Source organism: Patagioenas fasciata, chromosome 6 (genome assembly GCF_037038585.1).
Source record: "Patagioenas fasciata isolate bPatFas1 chromosome 6, bPatFas1.hap1, whole genome shotgun sequence".
In the NCBI taxonomy this organism is placed as follows: domain Eukaryota; kingdom Metazoa; phylum Chordata; class Aves; order Columbiformes; family Columbidae; genus Patagioenas; species Patagioenas fasciata.
In genome coordinates, this window is record NC_092525.1 from 49726122 (window position 1) to 49745345 (window position 19224).

The following is a 19224-nucleotide window of genomic DNA, read 5'->3' on the forward strand; positions in this document are numbered from 1 at the left end:
CCTAACCCCAAATCTAAACCTAAAATCTAAACCTAACCCCAAATCTAAACCTAAAATTTAAGCCTAACCCCAAATCTAAACCTAAAATCTAAACCTAACCCCAAATCTAAACCTAACCTCAAATCTAAACCAAAAATCTAAACCTAACCCCAAATCTAAACCTAAAATCTAAACCTAACCCCAAATCCAAACCTAAAATCTAAACCTAACCTAAAATCTAAACCTAACCCCAAATCTAAACCTAAAATCTAAACCTAAAATCTAAACCTAACCCCAAATCTAAACCTAAAATCTAAACCTAACCCCAAATCTAAACCTAACCCCAAATCTAAACCTAAAATCTAAACCTAACACCAAATCTAAACCTAGCCCCAAATCTAAACCTAAAATCTAAACCTAAAATCTAAACCTAACCCCAAATCTAAACCTAATATCTAAACCTAACCCCAAATCTAAACCTAAAATCTAAACCTAACCCGAAATCTAAACCTAAAATCTAAACCTAACCCCAAATCTAAACCTAACCCCAAATCTAAACCTAAAATCGAAACCTAACCCCAAATCTAAACCTAAACCCAAATCTAAACCTAAAACCTAAACCTAACCCCAAATCTAAACCTAACCCCAAATCTAAACCTAACCCCAAATCTAAACCTAACCCCAAATCTAAACCTAAAATCTAAACCTAACCCCAAATCTAAACCGAAAATCTAAACCTAACCCCAAATCTAAACCGAAAATCTAAACCTAACACCAAATCTAAACCTAACCCCAAATCTAAACCTAAACCCAAATCTAACCCCAAATCTAAACCCCAAATCTAAACCTAACCTCAAATCTAAACCTAAAATCTAAACCTAACCCCAAATCTAAACCTAACCCCAAATCTAAACCTAAAATCTAAACCTAACCCCAAATCTAAACCTAAAATCTAAGCCTAACCCCAAATCTAAACCTAAAATCTAAACCTAAACCCAAATCTAAACCTAAAATCTAAACCTAACCCCAAATCTAAACCTAACCCCAAATCTAAACCTAAAATCTAAACCTAACCCCAAATCTAAACCTAAAATCTAAACCTAACCCCAAATCTAAACCAAAAATCTAAACCTAACATAAAATCTAAACCTAACCCCAAATCTAAACCTAACCCCAAATCTAACCCCAAATCTAAACCTAAAATCTAAACCTAACCTCAAATCTAAACCTAAAATCTAAACCTAACCCCAAATCTAAACCTAAAATCTAAACCTAACCCCAAATCTAAACCTAACCCCAAATCTAAACCTAAAATCTAAACCTAACCCCAAATCTAAACCTAACCCCAAATCTAAACCTAACCCCAAATCTAAGCCCAAATCTAAACCTAAAATCTAAACCTAATCCCAAATCTAAACCTAAAATCTAAACCTAACCCCAAATCTAAACCTAAAATCTAAACCTAACACCAAATCTGAACCTAACCCCAAATCTATTCCTAAAATCTAAACCTAACCCCAAATCTAAACCTAACCCCAACCCCTAACCCCAAATATAAACCTAACCCCAAATCTAAACCTAACCCCAAATCTAAACCTAAAATCTAAACCTAACCCCAAATCTAAACCTAACCCCAAATCTAAACCTAACCCCAAATCTAAGCCCAAATCTAAACCTAAAATCTAAACCTAACCCCAAATCTAAACCTAAAATCTAAACCTAACACCAAATCTAAACCTAACCCCAAATCTAAACCTAACCCCAAATCTAACCCCAAATCTAAACCTAACCCCAAATCTAAACCTAAGCCCAAATCTAAACCTAAAATCTAAACCTAACCCCAAATCTAAACCTAAAATCTAAACCTAAAATCTAAACCTAACCCCAAATCTAAACCTAAAATCTAAACCTAACCCCAAATCTAAACCTAACCCCAAATCTAAACCTAACCCCAAATCTAACCCCAAATCTAAACCTAACCCCAAATCTAAACCTAAAATCTAAACCTAACCCCAAATATAAACCTAAAATCTAAACCTAACCCCAAATCTAAACCAAAAATCTAAACCTAACCCCAAATCTATACCTAAAATCCAAACCTTAGCCCAAATCTAAACCTAACCCCAAATCTAAAACTAAACCTAAATCTAAACCGAAAATCTAAACCTAACCCCAAATCTAAACCTAAAATCTAAACCTAACCCCAAATCTAAACCTAACCCCAAATCTAAACCTAAAATCTAAACCTAACCCCAAATCTAAACCTAAAATCTAAACCTAACACCAAATCTAAACCTAACCCCAAATCTAAACCTAACCCCAAATCTAAACCTAACCCCAAATCTAAGCCCAAATCTAAACCTAAAATCTAAACCTAATCCCAAATCTAAACCTAAAATCTAAACCTAACCCCAAATCTAAACCTAAAATCTAAACCTAACTCCAAATCTAAACCTAACCCCAAATCTAAACCTAACCCCAAATCTAAACCTAACCCCAAATCTAAGCACAAATCTAAACCTAAAATCTAAACCTAACCCCAAATCTAAACCTAAAATCTAAACCTAACCCCAAATCTAAACCGAAAATCTAAACCTAACCCCAAATCTAAACCGAAAATCTCAACCTAACACCAAATCTAAACCTAACCCCAAGTCTAAACCTAACCCCAAATCTAAACCCCAAATCTAAACCTAACCTCAAATCTAAACCTAAAATCTAAACCTAACCCCAAATCTAAACCTAACCCCAAATCTAAACCTAAAATCTAAACCTAACCCCAAATCTAAACCTAAAATCTAAACCTAACACCAAATCTAAACCTAACCCCAAATCTAAGCCCAAATCTAAACCTAAAATCTAAACCTAATCCCAAATCTAAACCTAAAATCTAAACATAACCCCAAATCTAAACCTAAAATCTAAACCTAACACCAAATCTAAACCTAACCCCAAATCTAAGCCCAAATCTAAACCTAAAATCTAAACCTAACCCCAAATCTAAACCTAACCCCAAATCTAAGCCCAAATCTAAACCTAAAATCTAAACCTAACCCCAAATCTAAACCTAAAATCTAAACCTAACCCCAAATCTAAACCTAAAATCTAAACCTAACCCCAAATCTAAACCTAAAATCTAAGCCTAACCCCAAATCTAAACCTAAAATCTAAACCTAAACCCAAATCTAAACCTAAAATCTAAACCTAACCCCAAATCTAAACCTAACCCCAAATCTAAACCTAAAATCTAAACCTAACCCCAAATCTAAACCTAAAATCTAAACCTAACCTAAAATCTAAACCTAACCCCAAATCTAAACCTAAAATCTAAACCTAACCCCAAATCTAAACCTAAAATCTAAACCTAACCCCAAATCTAAACCTAAAATCTAAACCTAACCTAAAATCTAAACCTAACCCCAAATCTAAACCTAAAATCTAAACCTAACCCCAAATCTAAACCTAAAATCTAAACCTAACCCCAAATCTAAACCTAAAATCTAAACCTAACCTAAAATCTAAACCTAACCCCAAATCTAAACCTAAAATCTAAACCTAAAATCTAAACCTAACCCCAAATCTAAACCTAAAATCTAAACCTAACCCCAAATCTAAACCGAAAATCTAAACCTAACCCCAAATCTAAACCTAAAATCTAAACCTAACCCCAAATCTAAACCTAACCCCAAATCTAAACCAAAAATCTAAACCTAACCCCAAATCTAAACCTAAAATCTAAACCTAAAATCTAAACCTAACCTAAAATCTAAACCTAACCCCAAATCTAAACCTAAAATCTAAACCTAACCCCAAATCTAAACCTAAAATCTAAACCTAACCCCAAATCTAAACCGAAAATCTAAACCTAACCCCAAATCTAAACCTAAAATCTAAGCCTAACCCCAAATCTAAACCTAACCTAAAATCTAAACCTAACCCCAAATCTAAACCTAAAATCTAAACCTAACCCGAAATCTAAACCTACAATCTAAACCTAACCCCAAATCTAAACCTAAAATCTAAACCTAAAATCTAAACCTAACCCCAAATCTAAACCTAACCCCAAATCTAAACCTAAAATCTAACCCTAACCCCAAATCTAAACCTAAAATCTAAACCTAACCCCAAATCTAAACCAAAAATCTAAACTTAACCCCAAATCTAAATCTAATATCTAAACCTAACCCCAAATCTAAACCGAATATCTAAACCTAACCCCAAATCTAAACCGAAAATCTCAACCTAACACCAAATCTAAACCTAACCCCAAGTCTAAACCTAACCCCAAATCTAACCCCAAATCTAAACCCCAAATCTAAACCTAACCTCAAATCTAAACCTAAAATCTAAACCTAACCCCAAATCTAAACCTAACCCCAAATCTAAACCTAAAATCTAAACCTAACCCCAAATCTAAACCTAAAATCTAAACCTAACCCCAAATCTAAACCTAACCCCAAATCTAAACCTAAAATCTAAACCTAACCCCAAATCTAAACCTAACCCCAAATCTAAACCTAAAATCTAAACCTAACCCCAAATCTAAACCTAAAATCTAAACCTAACCCCAAATATAAACCTAAAATCTAAACCTAACCCCAAATCTAAACCAAAAATCTAAACCTAACCCCAAATCTAAACCTAAAATCTAAACCTAACCCCAAATCTAAACCTAACCCCAAATCTAAACCTAACCCCAAATCTAAACCTAAAATCTAAACCTAACCCCAAATCTAAACCTAAAATCTAAACCTAACCCCAAATCTAAACCTAACCCCAAATCTAAACCTAAAATCTAAACCTAACCCCAAATCTAAACCTAAAATCTAAACCTAACACCAAATCTAAACCTAACCCCAAATCTAAACCTAACCCCAAATCTAAACCTAACCCCAAATCTAAGCCCAAATCTAAACCTAAAATCTAAACCTAATCCCAAATCTAAACCTAAAATCTAAACCTAACCCCAAATCTAAACCTAAAATCTAAACCTAACACCAAATCTAAACCTAAAATCTAAACCTAACCCCAAATCTAAACCTAACCCCAAATCTAAGCCCAAATCTAAACCTAAAATCTAAACCTAACCCCAAATCTAAACCTAAAATCTAAACCTAACCCCAAATCTAAACCTAAAATCTAAGCCTAACCCCAAATCTAAACCTAAAATCTAAACCTAAACCCAAATCTAAACCTAAAATCTAAACCTAAACCCAAATCTAAACCTAACCCCAAATCTAAACCTAAAATCTAAACCTAACCCCAAATCTAAACCTAACCCCAAATCAAAACCTAAAATCTAAACCTAACCCCAAATCTAAACCTAAAATCTAAACCTAACCCCAAATCTAAACCTAAAATCTAAACCTAACCCCAAATCTAAACCTAAAATCTAAACCTAACCCCAAATCTAAACCTAACCTCAAATCTAAACCAAAAATCTAAACCTAACCCCAAATCTAAACCTAAAATCTAAACCTAACCCCAAATCCAAACCTAAAATCTAAACCTAACCCCAAATCTAAACCGAAAATCTAAACCTAACCCCAAATCTAAACCTAAAATCTAAACCTAAAATCTAAACCTAACCCCAAATCTAAACCTAAAATCTAAACCTAACCCCAAATCTAAACCGAAAATCTAAACCTAACCCCAAATCTAAACCTAAAATCTAAACCTAACCCCAAATCTAAACCTAACCCCAAATCTAAACCAAAAATCTAAACCTAACCCCAAATGTAAACCTAAAATCCAAACCTAAAATCTAAACCTAACCTAAAATCTAAACCTAACCACAAATCTAAACCTAAAATCTAAACCTAACACCAAATCTAAACCTAACCCCAAATCTAAACCTAAAATCTAAACCTAAAATCTAAACCTAACCCCAAATCTAAACCTAAAATCTAAACCTAACCCCAAATCTATACCTAAAATCTAAACCTAAAATCTAAACCTAACCCCAAATCTAAACCTAAAATCTAAACCTAACACCAAATCTAAACCTAACCCCAAATCTAAACCTAACCCCAAATCTAAACCTAACCCCAAATCTAAGCCCAAATCTTAACCTAAAATCTAAACCTAATCCCAAATCTAAACCTAAAATCTAAACCTAACCCCAAATCTAAACCTAAAATCTAAACCTAACTCCAAATCTAAACCTAACCCCAAATCTAAACCTAACCCCAAATATAAACCTAACCCCAAATCTAAGCACAAATCTAAACCTAAAATCTAAACCTAACCCCAAATCTAAACCTAAAATCTAAACCTAACCCCAAATCTAAACCTAAAATCTAAACCTAACCCCAAATCTAAACCTAAAATCTAAACCTAACCCCAAATCTAAACCTAACCCCAAATCTAAACCTAACCCCAAATCTAAACCTAAAATCTAAACCTAACCCCAAATCTAAACCTAAAATCTAAACCTAACCCCAAATCTAAACCTAACCCCAAATCTAAACCTAAAATCTAAACCTAACCCCAAATCTAAACCTAAAATCTAAACCTAACACCAAATCTAAACCTAACCCCAAATCTAAACCTAACCCCAAATCTAAGCCCAAATCTAAACCTAAAATCTAAACCTAATCCCAAATCTAAACCTAAAATCTAAACCTAACCCCAAATCTAAACCTAAAATCTAAACCTAACACCAAATCTAAACCTAACCCCAAATCTAAACCTAACCCCAAATCTAAGCCCAAATCTAAACCTAAAATCTAAACCTAACCCCAAATCTAAACCTAAATTCTAAACCTAACCCCAAATCTAAACCTAACCCCAAATCTAAACCTAAAATCTAAACCTAACCCCAAATCTAAACCTAAAATCTAAACCTAACACCAAATCTAAACCTAACCCCAAATCTAAACCTAACCCCAAATCTAAACCTAACCCCAAATATAAGCCCAAATCTAAACCTAAAATCTAAACCTAACCCCAAATCTAAACCTAAAATCTAAACCTAACCCCAAATCTAAACCTAAAATCTAAACCTAACCCCAAATCTAAACCTAAAATCTAAGCCTAACCCCAAATCTAAACCTAAAATCTAAACCTAAACCCAAATCTAAACCTAAAATCTAAACCTAACCCCAAATCTAAACCTAAAATCTAAACCTAACACCAAATCTAAACCTAACCCCAAATCTAAACCTAAACCCAAATCTAAACCTAACCCCAAATCTAAGCCCAAATCTTAACCTAAAATCTAAACCTAATCCCAAATCTAAACCTAAAATCTAAACCTAACCCCAAATCTAAACCTAAAATCTAAACCTAACTCCAAATCTAAACCTAACCCCAAATCTAAACCTAACCCCAAATCTAAACCTAACCCCAAATCTAAGCACAAATCTAAACCTAAAATCTAAACCTAACCCCAAATCTAAACCTAAAATCTAAACCTAACCCCAAATCTAAACCTAAAATCTAAACCTAACCCCAAATCTAAACCTAAAATCTAAACCTAACCCCAAATCTAAACCTAACCTAAAATCTAAACCTAACCCCAAATCTAAACCTAAAATCTAAACCTAACCCCAAATCTAAACCTAAAATCTAAACCTAACCCCAAATCTAAACCTAACCCCAAATCTAAACCTAAAATCTAAACCTAACCCCAAATCTAAACCTAAAATCTAAACCTAACACCAAATCTAAACCTAACCCCAAATCTAAACCTAACCCCAAATCTAAGCCCAAATCTAAACCTAAAATCTAAACCTAATCCCAAATCTAAACCTAAAATCTAAACCTAACCCCAAATCTAAACCTAAAATCTAAACCTAACACCAAATCTAAACCTAACCCCAAATCTAAACCTAACCCCAAATCTAAGCCCAAATCTAAACCTAAAATCTAAACCTAACCCCAAATCTAAACCTAAAATCTAAACCTAACCCCAAATCTAAACCTAACCCCAAATCTAAACCTAAAATCTAAACCTAACCCCAAATCTAAACCTAAAATCTAAACCTAACACCAAATCTAAACCTAACCCCAAATCTAAACCTAACCCCAAATCTAAACCTAACCCCAAATATAACCCCAAATCTAAACCTAAAATCTAAACCTAACCCCAAATCTAAACCTAAAATCTAAACCTAACCCCAAATCTAAACCTAAAATCTAAACCTAACCCCAAATCTAAACCTAAAATCTAAGCCTAACCCCAAATCTAAACCTAAAATCTAAACCTAAACCCAAATCTAAACCTAAAATCTAAACCTAACCCCAAATCTAAACCTAACCCCAAATCTAAACCTAAAATCTAAACCTAACCCCAAATCTAAACCTAAAATCTAAACATAACCTAAAATCTAAACCTAACCCCTAATCTAAACCTAAAATCTAAACCTAACCCCAAATCTAAACCTAAAATCTAAACCTAACCCCAAATCTAAACCTAAAATCTAAACGTAACCTAAAATCTAAACCTAACCCCAAATCTAAACCTAAAATCTAAACCTAACCCCAAATCTAAACCTAAAATCTAAACCTAACCCCAAATCTAAACCTAAAATCTAAACCTAAGCTAAAATCTAAACCTAACCCCAAATCTAAACCTAAAATCTAAACCTAAAATCTAAACCTAACCCCAAATCTAAACCTAAAATCTAAACCTAACCCCAAATCTAAACCGAAAATCTAAACCTAACCCCAAATCTAAACCTAAAATCTAAACCTAACCCCAAATCTAAACCGAAAATCTAAACCTAACCCCAAATCTAAACCTAAAATCTAAACCTAAAATCTAAACCTAACCCCAAATCTAAACCTAACCCCAAATCTAAACCTAAAATCTAACCCTAACCGCAAATCTAAACCTAAAATCTAAACCTAACCCCAAATCTAACCCAAAATCTAAACCCCAAATCTAAACCTAACCTCAAATCTAAACCTAAAATCTAAACCTAACCCCAAATCTAAACCTAACCCCAAATCTAAACCTAAAATCTAAACCTAACCCCAAATCTAAACCTAAAATCTAAACCTAACCCCAAATCTAAACCTAACCCCAAATCTAAACCTAAAATCTAAACCTAACCCCAAATCTAAACCTAACCCCAAATCTAAACCTAACCCCAAATCTAAACCTAAAATCTAAACCTAACCCCAAATCTAAACCTAAAATCTAAACCTAACCCCAAATATAAACCTAAAATCTAAACCTAACCCCAAATCTAAACCAAAAATCTAAACCTAACCCCAAATCTAAACCTAAAATCTAAACCTAACCCCAAATCTAAACCTAACCCCAAATCTAAACCTAACCCCAAATCTAAACCTAAAATCTAAACCTAACCCCAAATCTAAACCTAAAATCTAAACCTAACCCCAAATCTAAACCTAACCCCAAATCTAAACCTAAAATCTAAACCTAACCCCAAATCTAAACCTAAAATCTAAACCTAACACCAAATCTAAACCTAACCCCAAATCTAAACCTAACCCCAAATCTAAACCTAACCCCAAATCTAAGCCCAAATCTAAACCTAAAATCTAAACCTAATCCCAAATCTAAACCTAAAACCTAAACCTAACCCCAAATCTAAACCTAAAATCTAAACCTAACACCAAATCTAAACCTAAAATCTAACCCTAACCCCAAATCTAAACCTAACCCCAAATCTAAGCCCAAATCTAAACCTAAAATCTAAACCTAACCCCAAATCTAAACCTAAAATCTAAACCTAACCCCAAATCTAAACCTAAAATCTAAGCCTAACCCCAAATCTAAACCTAAAATCTAAACCTAAACCGAAATCTAAACCTAAAATCTAAACCTAAACCCAAATCTAAACCTAACCCCAAATCTAAACCTAAAATCTAAACCTAACCCCAAATCTAAACCTAAAATCTAAACCTAACCCCAAATCTAAACTTAACCCCAAATCTAAACCTAAAATCTAAACCTAACCCCAAATCTAAACCTAAAATTTAAGCCTAACCCCAAATCTAAACCTAAAATCTAAACCTAACCCCAAATCTAAACCTAACCTCAAATCTAAACCAAAAATCTAAACCTAACCCCAAATCTAAACCTAAAATCTAAACCTAACCCCAAATCTAAACCTAAAATCTAAGCCTAACCCCAAATCTAAACCTAAAATCTAAACCTAAACCCAAATCTAAACCTAAAATCTAAACCTAACCCCAAATCTAAACCTAACCCCAAATCTAAACCTAAAATCTAAACCTAACCCCAAATCTAAACCTAAAATCTAAACATAACCTAAAATCTAAACCTAACCCCAAATCTAAACCTAAAATCTAAACCTAACCCCAAATCTAAACCTAAAATCTAAACCTAACCCCAAATCTAAACCTAAAATCTAAACGTAACCTAAAATCTAAACCTAACCCCAAATCTAAACCTAAAATCTAAACCTAACCCCAAATCTAAACCTAAAATCTAAACCTAACCCCAAATCTAAACCTAAAATCTAAACCTAAGCTAAAATCTAAACCTAACCCCAAATCTAAACCTAAAATCTAAACCTAAAATCTAAACCTAACCCCAAATCTAAACCTAAAATCTAAACCTAACCCCAAATCTAAACCGAAAATCTAAACCTAACCCCAAATCTAAACCTAAAATCTAAACCTAACCCCAAATCTAAACCGAAAATCTAAACCTAACCCCAAATCTAAACCTAAAATCTAAACCTAAAATCTAAACCTAACCCCAAATCTAAACCTAACCCCAAATCTAAACCTAAAATCTAACCCTAACCGCAAATCTAAACCTAAAATCTAAACCTAACCCCAAATCTAACCCAAAATCTAAACCCCAAATCTAAACCTAACCTCAAATCTAAACCTAAAATCTAAACCTAACCCCAAATCTAAACCTAACCCCAAATCTAAACCTAAAATCTAAACCTAACCCCAAATCTAAACCTAAAATCTAAACCTAACCCCAAATCTAAACCTAACCCCAAATCTAAACCTAAAATCTAAACCTAACCCCAAATCTAAACCTAACCCCAAATCTAAACCTAACCCCAAATCTAAACCTAAAATCTAAACCTAACCCCAAATCTAAACCTAAAATCTAAACCTAACCCCAAATATAAACCTAAAATCTAAACCTAACCCCAAATCTAAACCAAAAATCTAAACCTAACCCCAAATCTAAACCTAAAATCTAAACCTAACCCCAAATCTAAACCTAACCCCAAATCTAAACCTAACCCCAAATCTAAACCTAAAATCTAAACCTAACCCCAAATCTAAACCTAAAATCTAAACCTAACCCCAAATCTAAACCTAACCCCAAATCTAAACCTAAAATCTAAACCTAACCCCAAATCTAAACCTAAAATCTAAACCTAACACCAAATCTAAACCTAACCCCAAATCTAAACCTAACCCCAAATCTAAACCTAACCCCAAATCTAAGCCCAAATCTAAACCTAAAATCTAAACCTAATCCCAAATCTAAACCTAAAACCTAAACCTAACCCCAAATCTAAACCTAAAATCTAAACCTAACACCAAATCTAAACCTAAAATCTAAACCTAACCCCAAATCTAAACCTAACCCCAAATCTAAGCCCAAATCTAAACCTAAAATCTAAACCTAACCCCAAATCTAAACCTAAAATCTAAACCTAACCCCAAATCTAAACCTAAAATCTAAACCTAACCCCAAATCTAAACCTAAAATCTAAGCCTAACCCCAAATCTAAACCTAAAATCTAAACCTAAACCGAAATCTAAACCTAAAATCTAAACCTAAACCCAAATCTAAACCTAACCCCAAATCTAAACCTAAAATCTAAACCTAACCCCAAATCTAAACCTAAAATCTAAACCTAACCCCAAATCTAAACTTAACCCCAAATCTAAACCTAAAATCTAAACCTAACCCCAAATCTAAACCTAAAATTTAAGCCTAACCCCAAATCTAAACCTAAAATCTAAACCTAACCCCAAATCTAAACCTAACCTCAAATCTAAACCAAAAATCTAAACCTAACCCCAAATCTAAACCTAAAATCTAAACCTAACCCCAAATCTAAACCTAAAATCTAAACCTAACCTAAAATCTAAACCTAACCCCAAATCTAAACCTAAAATCTAAACCTAAAATCTAAACCTAACCCCAAATCTAAACCTAAAATCTAAACCTAACCCCAAATCTAAACCTAAAATCTAAACCTAAAATCTAAACCTAACCCCAAATCTAAACCTAAAATCTAAACCTAACCCCAAATGTAAACCTAAAATCTAAACCTAAAATCTAAACCTAACCTAAAATCTAAACCTAACCCCAAATCTAAACCTAAAATCTAAACCTAACCCCAAATCTAAACCGAAAATCTAAACCTAACCCCAAATCTAAACCTAAAATCTAAACCTAACCCCAAATCTATACCTAAAATCTAAACCTAAAATCTAAACCTAACCCCAAATCTAAACCTAAAATCTAAACCTAACCCCAAATCTAAACCAAAAATCTAAACCTAACCCCAAATCTAAACCTAAAATCTAAACCTAACCCCAAATCTAAACCGAAAATCTAAACCTAACCCCAAATCTAAACCGAAAATCTAAACCTAACACCAAATCTAAACCTAACCCCAAATCTAAACCTAACCCCAAATCTAACCCCAAATCTAAACCCCAAATCTAAACCTAACCTCAAATCTAAACCTAAAATCTAAACCTAACCCCAAATCTAAACCTAAAATCTAAACCTAACCCCAAATCTAAACCTAAAATCTAAACCTAACCCCAAATCTAAACCTAACCCCAAATCTAAACCTAAAATCTAAACCTAACCCCAAATCTAAACCTAACCCCAAATCTAAACCTAACCCCAAATCTAAACCTAAAATCTAAACCTAACCCCAAATCTAAACCTAAAATCTAAACCTAACCCCAAATCTAAACCAAAAATCTAAGCCTAACACCAAATCTAAACCTAACCCCAAATCTAAACCTAACCCCAAATCTAACCCCAAATCTAAACCTAAAATCTAAACCTAACCTCAAATCTAAACCTAAAATCTAAACCAAACCCCAAATCTAAACCTAACCCCAAATCTAAACCTAAAATCTAAACCTAACCCCAAATCTAAACCTAAAATCTAAACCTAACACCAAATCTAAACCTAACCCCAAATCTAAACCTAACCCCAAATCTAAGCCCAAATCTAAACTTAAAATCTAAACCTAACCTCAAATCTAAACCTAAAATCTAAACCTAACCCCAAATCTAAACCTAAAATCTAAACCTAACCCCAAATCTAAACCTAAAATCTAAACCTAACCCCAAATCTAAACCTAAAATCTAAACGTAACCTAAAATCTAAACCTAACCCCAAATCTAAACCTAAAATCTAAACCTAACCCCAAATCTAAACCTAAAATCTAAACCTAACCCCAAATCTAAACCTAAAATCTAAACCTAACCTAAAATCTAAACCTAACCCCAAATCTAAACCTAAAATCTAAACCTAAAATCTAAACCTAACCCCAAATCTAAACCTAAAATCTAAACCTAACCCCAAATCTAAACCGAAAATCTAAACCTAACCCCAAATCTAAACCTAAAATCTAAACCTAACCCCAAATCTAAACCGAAAATCTAAACCTAACCCCAAATCTAAACCTAAAATCTAAACCTAACCCCAAATCTAAACCGAAAATCTAACCCTAACCCCAAATCTAAACCTAAAATCTAAACCTAACCCCAAATCTAAACCAAAAATCTAAACCTAACCCCAAATCTAAACCTAAAATCTAAACCTAACCCCAAATCTAAACCAAAAATCTAAACCTAACCCCAAATCTAAACCGAAAATCTCAACCTAACACCAAATCTAAACCTAACCCCAAATCTAAACCTAACCCCAAATCTAACCCCAAATCTAAACCCCAAATCTAAACCTAACCTCAAATCTAAACCTAAAATCTAAACCTAACCCCAAATCTAAACCTAAAATCTAAACCTAACCCCAAATCTAAACCTAAAATCTAAACCTAACCCCAAATCTAAACCTAACCCCAAATCTAAACCTAAAATCTAAACCTAACCCCAAATCTAAACCTAACCCCAAATCTAAACCTAACCCCAAATCTAAACCTAAAATCTAAACCTAACCCCAAATCTAAACCTAAAATCTAAACCTAACACCAAATCTAAACCTAACCCCAAATCTAAACCTAACCCCAAATCTAAACCTAACCCCAAATATAACCCCAAATCTAAACCTAAAATCTAAACCTAACCCCAAATCTAAACCTAAAATCTAAACCTAACCCCAAATCTAAACCTAAAATCTAAACCTAACCCCAAATCTAAACCTAAAATCTAAGCCTAACCCCAAATCTAAACCTAAAATCTAAACCTAAACCCAAATCTAAACCTAAAATCTAAACCTAACCCCAAATCTAAACCTAACCCCAAATCTAAACCTAAAATCTAAACCTAACCCCAAATCTAAACCTAAAATCTAAACATAACCTAAAATCTAAACCTAACCCCTAATCTAAACCTAAAATCTAAACCTAACCCCAAATCTAAACCTAAAATCTAAACCTAACCCCAAATCTAAACCTAAAATCTAAACGTAACCTAAAATCTAAACCTAACCCCAAATCTAAACCTAAAATCTAAACCTAACCCCAAATCTAAACCTAAAATCTAAACCTAACCCCAAATCTAAACCTAAAATCTAAACCTAAGCTAAAATCTAAACCTAACCCCAAATCTAAACCTAAAATCTAAACCTAAAATCTAAACCTAACCCCAAATCTAAACCTAAAATCTAAACCTAACCCCAAATCTAAACCGAAAATCTAAACCTAACCCCAAATCTAAACCTAAAATCTAAACCTAACCCCAAATCTAAACCGAAAATCTAAACCTAACCCCAAATCTAAACCTAAAATCTAAACCTAAAATCTAAACCTAACCCCAAATCTAAACCTAACCCCAAATCTAAACCTAAAATCTAACCCTAACCGCAAATCTAAACCTAAAATCTAAACCTAACCCCAAATCTAACCCAAAATCTAAACCCCAAATCTAAACCTAACCTCAAATCTAAACCTAAAATCTAAACCTAACCCCAAATCTAAACCTAACCCCAAATCTAAACCTAAAATCTAAACCTAACCCCAAATCTAAACCTAAAATCTAAACCTAACCCCAAATCTAAACCTAACCCCAAATCTAAACCTAAAATCTAAACCTAACCCCAAATCTAAACCTAACCCCAAATCTAAACCTAACCCCAAATCTAAACCTAAAATCTAAACCTAACCCCAAATCTAAACCTAAAATCTAAACCTAACCCCAAATATAAACCTAAAATCTAAACCTAACCCCAAATCTAAACCAAAAATCTAAACCTAACCCCAAATCTAAACCTAAAATCTAAACCTAACCCCAAATCTAAACCTAACCCCAAATCTAAACCTAACCCCAAATCTAAACCTAAAATCTAAACCTAACCCCAAATCTAAACCTAAAATCTAAACCTAACCCCAAATCTAAACCTAACCCCAAATCTAAACCTAAAATCTAAACCTAACCCCAAATCTAAACCTAAAATCTAAACCTAACACCAAATCTAAACCTAACCCCAAATCTAAACCTAACCCCAAATCTAAACCTAACCCCAAATCTAAGCCCAAATCTAAACCTAAAATCTAAACCTAATCCCAAATCTAAACCTAAAACCTAAACCTAACCCCAAATCTAAACCTAAAATCTAAACCTAACACCAAATCTAAACCTAAAATCTAAACCTAACCCCAAATCTAAACCTAACCCCAAATCTAAGCCCAAATCTAAACCTAAAATCTAAACCTAACCCCAAATCTAAACCTAAAATCTAAACCTAACCCCAAATCTAAACCTAAAATCTAAGCCTAACCCCAAATCTAAACCTAAAATCTAAACCTAAACCGAAATCTAAACCTAAAATCTAAACCTAAACCCAAATCTAAACCTAACCCCAAATCTAAACCTAAAATCTAAACCTAACCCCAAATCTAAACCTAAAATCTAAACCTAACCCCAAATCTAAACTTAACCCCAAATCTAAACCTAAAATCTAAACCTAACCCCAAATCTAAACCTAAAATTTAAGCCTAACCCCAAATCTAAACCTAAAATCTAAACCTAACCCCAAATCTAAACCTAACCTCAAATCTAAACCAAAAATCTAAACCTAACCCCAAATCTAAACCTAAAATCTAAACCTAACCCCAAATCTAAACCTAAAATCTAAGCCTAACCCCAAATCTAAACCTAAAATCTAAACCTAAACCCAAATCTAAACCTAAAATCTAAACCTAACCCCAAATCTAAACCTAACCCCAAATCTAAACCTAAAATCTAAACCTAACCCCAAATCTAAACCTAAAATCTAAACATAACCTAAAATCTAAACCTAACCCCAAATCTAAACCTAAAATCTAAACCTAACCCCAAATCTAAACCTAAAATCTAAACCTAACCCCAAATCTAAACCTAAAATCTAAACGTAACCTAAAATCTAAACCTAACCCCAAATCTAAACCTAAAATCTAAACCTAACCCCAAATCTAAACCTAAAATCTAAACCTAACCCCAAATCTAAACCTAAAATCTAAACCTAAGCTAAAATCTAAACCTAACCCCAAATCTAAACCTAAAATCTAAACCTAAAATCTAAACCTAACCCCAAATCTAAACCTAAAATCTAAACCTAACCCCAAATCTAAACCGAAAATCTAAACCTAACCCCAAATCTAAACCTAAAATCTAAACCTAACCCCAAATCTAAACCGAAAATCTAAACCTAACCCCAAATCTAAACCTAAAATCTAAACCTAAAATCTAAACCTAACCCCAAATCTAAACCTAACCCCAAATCTAAACCTAAAATCTAACCCTAACCGCAAATCTAAACCTAAAATCTAAACCTAACCCCAAATCTAACCCAAAATCTAAACCCCAAATCTAAACCTAACCTCAAATCTAAACCTAAAATCTAAACCTAACCCCAAATCTAAACCTAACCCCAAATCTAAACCTAAAATCTAAACCTAACCCCAAATCTAAACCTAAAATCTAAACCTAACCCCAAATCTAAACCTAACCCCAAATCTAAACCTAAAATCTAAACCTAACCCCAAATCTAAACCTAACCCCAAATCTAAACCTAACCCCAAATCTAAACCTAAAATCTAAACCTAACCCCAAATCTAAACCTAAAATCTAAACCTAACCCCAAATATAAACCTAAAATCTAAACCTAACCCCAAATCTAAACCAAAAATCTAAACCTAACCCCAAATCTAAACCTAAAATCTAAACCTAACCCCAAATCTAAACCTAACCCCAAATCTAAACCTAACCCCAAATCTAAACCTAAAATCTAAACCTAACCCCAAATCTAAACCTAAAATCTAAACCTAACCCCAAATCTAAACCTAACCCCAAATCTAAACCTAAAATCTAAACCTAACCCCAAATCTAAACCTAAAATCTAAACCTAACACCAAATCTAAACCTAACCCCAAATCTAAACCTAACCCCAAATCTAAACCTAACCCCAAATCTAAGCCCAAATCTAAACCTAAAATCTAAACCTAATCCCAAATCTAAACCTAAAACCTAAACCTAACCCCAAATCTAAACCTAAAATCTAAACCTAACACCAAATCTAAACCTAAAATCTAAACCTAACCCCAAATCTAAACCTAACCCCAAATCTAAGCCCAAATCTAAACCTAAAATCTAAACCTAACCCCAAATCTAAACCTAAAATCTAAACCTAACCCCAAATCTAAACCTAAAATCTAAACCTAACCCCAAATCTAAACCTAAAATCTAAGCCTAACCCCAAATCTAAACCTAAAATCTAAACCTAAACCGAAATCTAAACCTAAAATCTAAACCTAAACCCAAATCTAAACCTAACCCCAAATCTAAACCTAAAATCTAAACCTAACCCCAAATCTAAACCTAAAATCTAAACCTAACCCCAAATCTAAACTTAACCCCAAATCTAAACCTAAAATCTAAACCTAACCCCAAATCTAAACCTAAAATTTAAGCCTAACCCCAAATCTAAACCTAAAATCTAAACCTAACCCCAAATCTAAACCTAACCTCAAATCTAAACCAAAAATCTAAACCTAACCCCAAATCTAAACCTAAAATCTAAACCTAACCCCAAATCTAAACCTAAAATCTAAACCTAACCTAAAATCTAAACCTAACCCCAAATCTAAACCTAAAATCTAAACCTAAAATCTAAACCTAACCCCAAATCTAAACCTAAAATCTAAACCTAACCCCAAATCTAAACCTAAAATCTAAACCTAAAATCTAAACCTAACCCCAAATCTAAACCTAAAATCTAAACCTAACCCCAAATGTAAACCTAAAATCTAAACCTAAAATCTAAACCTAACCTAAAATCTAAACCTAACCCCAAATCTAAACCTAAAATCTAAACCTAACCCCAAATCTAAACCGAAAATCTAAACCTAACCCCAAATCTAAACCTAAAATCTAAACCTAACCCCAAATCTATACCTAAAATCTAAACCTAAAATCTAAACCTAACCCCAAATCTAAACCTAAAATCTAAACCTAACCCCAAATCTAAACCAAAAATCTAAACCTAACCCCAAATCTAAACCTAAAATCTAAACCTAACCCCAAATCTAAACCGAAAATCTAAACCTAACCCCAAATCTAAACCGAAAATCTAAACCTAACACCAAATCTAAACCTAACCCCAAATCTAAACCTAACCCCAAATCTAACCCCAAATCTAAACCCCAAATCTAAACCTAACCTCAAATCTAAACCTAAAATCTAAACCTAACCCCAAATCTAAACCTAAAATCTAAACCTAACCCCAAATCTAAACCTAAAATCTAAACCTAACCCCAAATCTAAACCTAACCCCAAATCTAAACCTAAAATCTAAACCTAACCCCAAATCTAAACCTAACCCCAAATCTAAACCTAACCCCAAATCTAAACCTAAAATCTAAACCTAACCCCAAATCTAAACCTAAAATCTAAACCTAACCCCAAATCTAAACCAAAAATCTAAGCCTAACACCAAATCTAAACCTAACCCCAAATCTAAACCTAACCCCAAATCTAACCCCAAATCTAAACCTAAAATCTAAACCTAACCTCAAATCTAAACCTAAAATCTAAACCAAACCCCAAATCTAAACCTAACCCCAAATCTAAACCTAAAATCT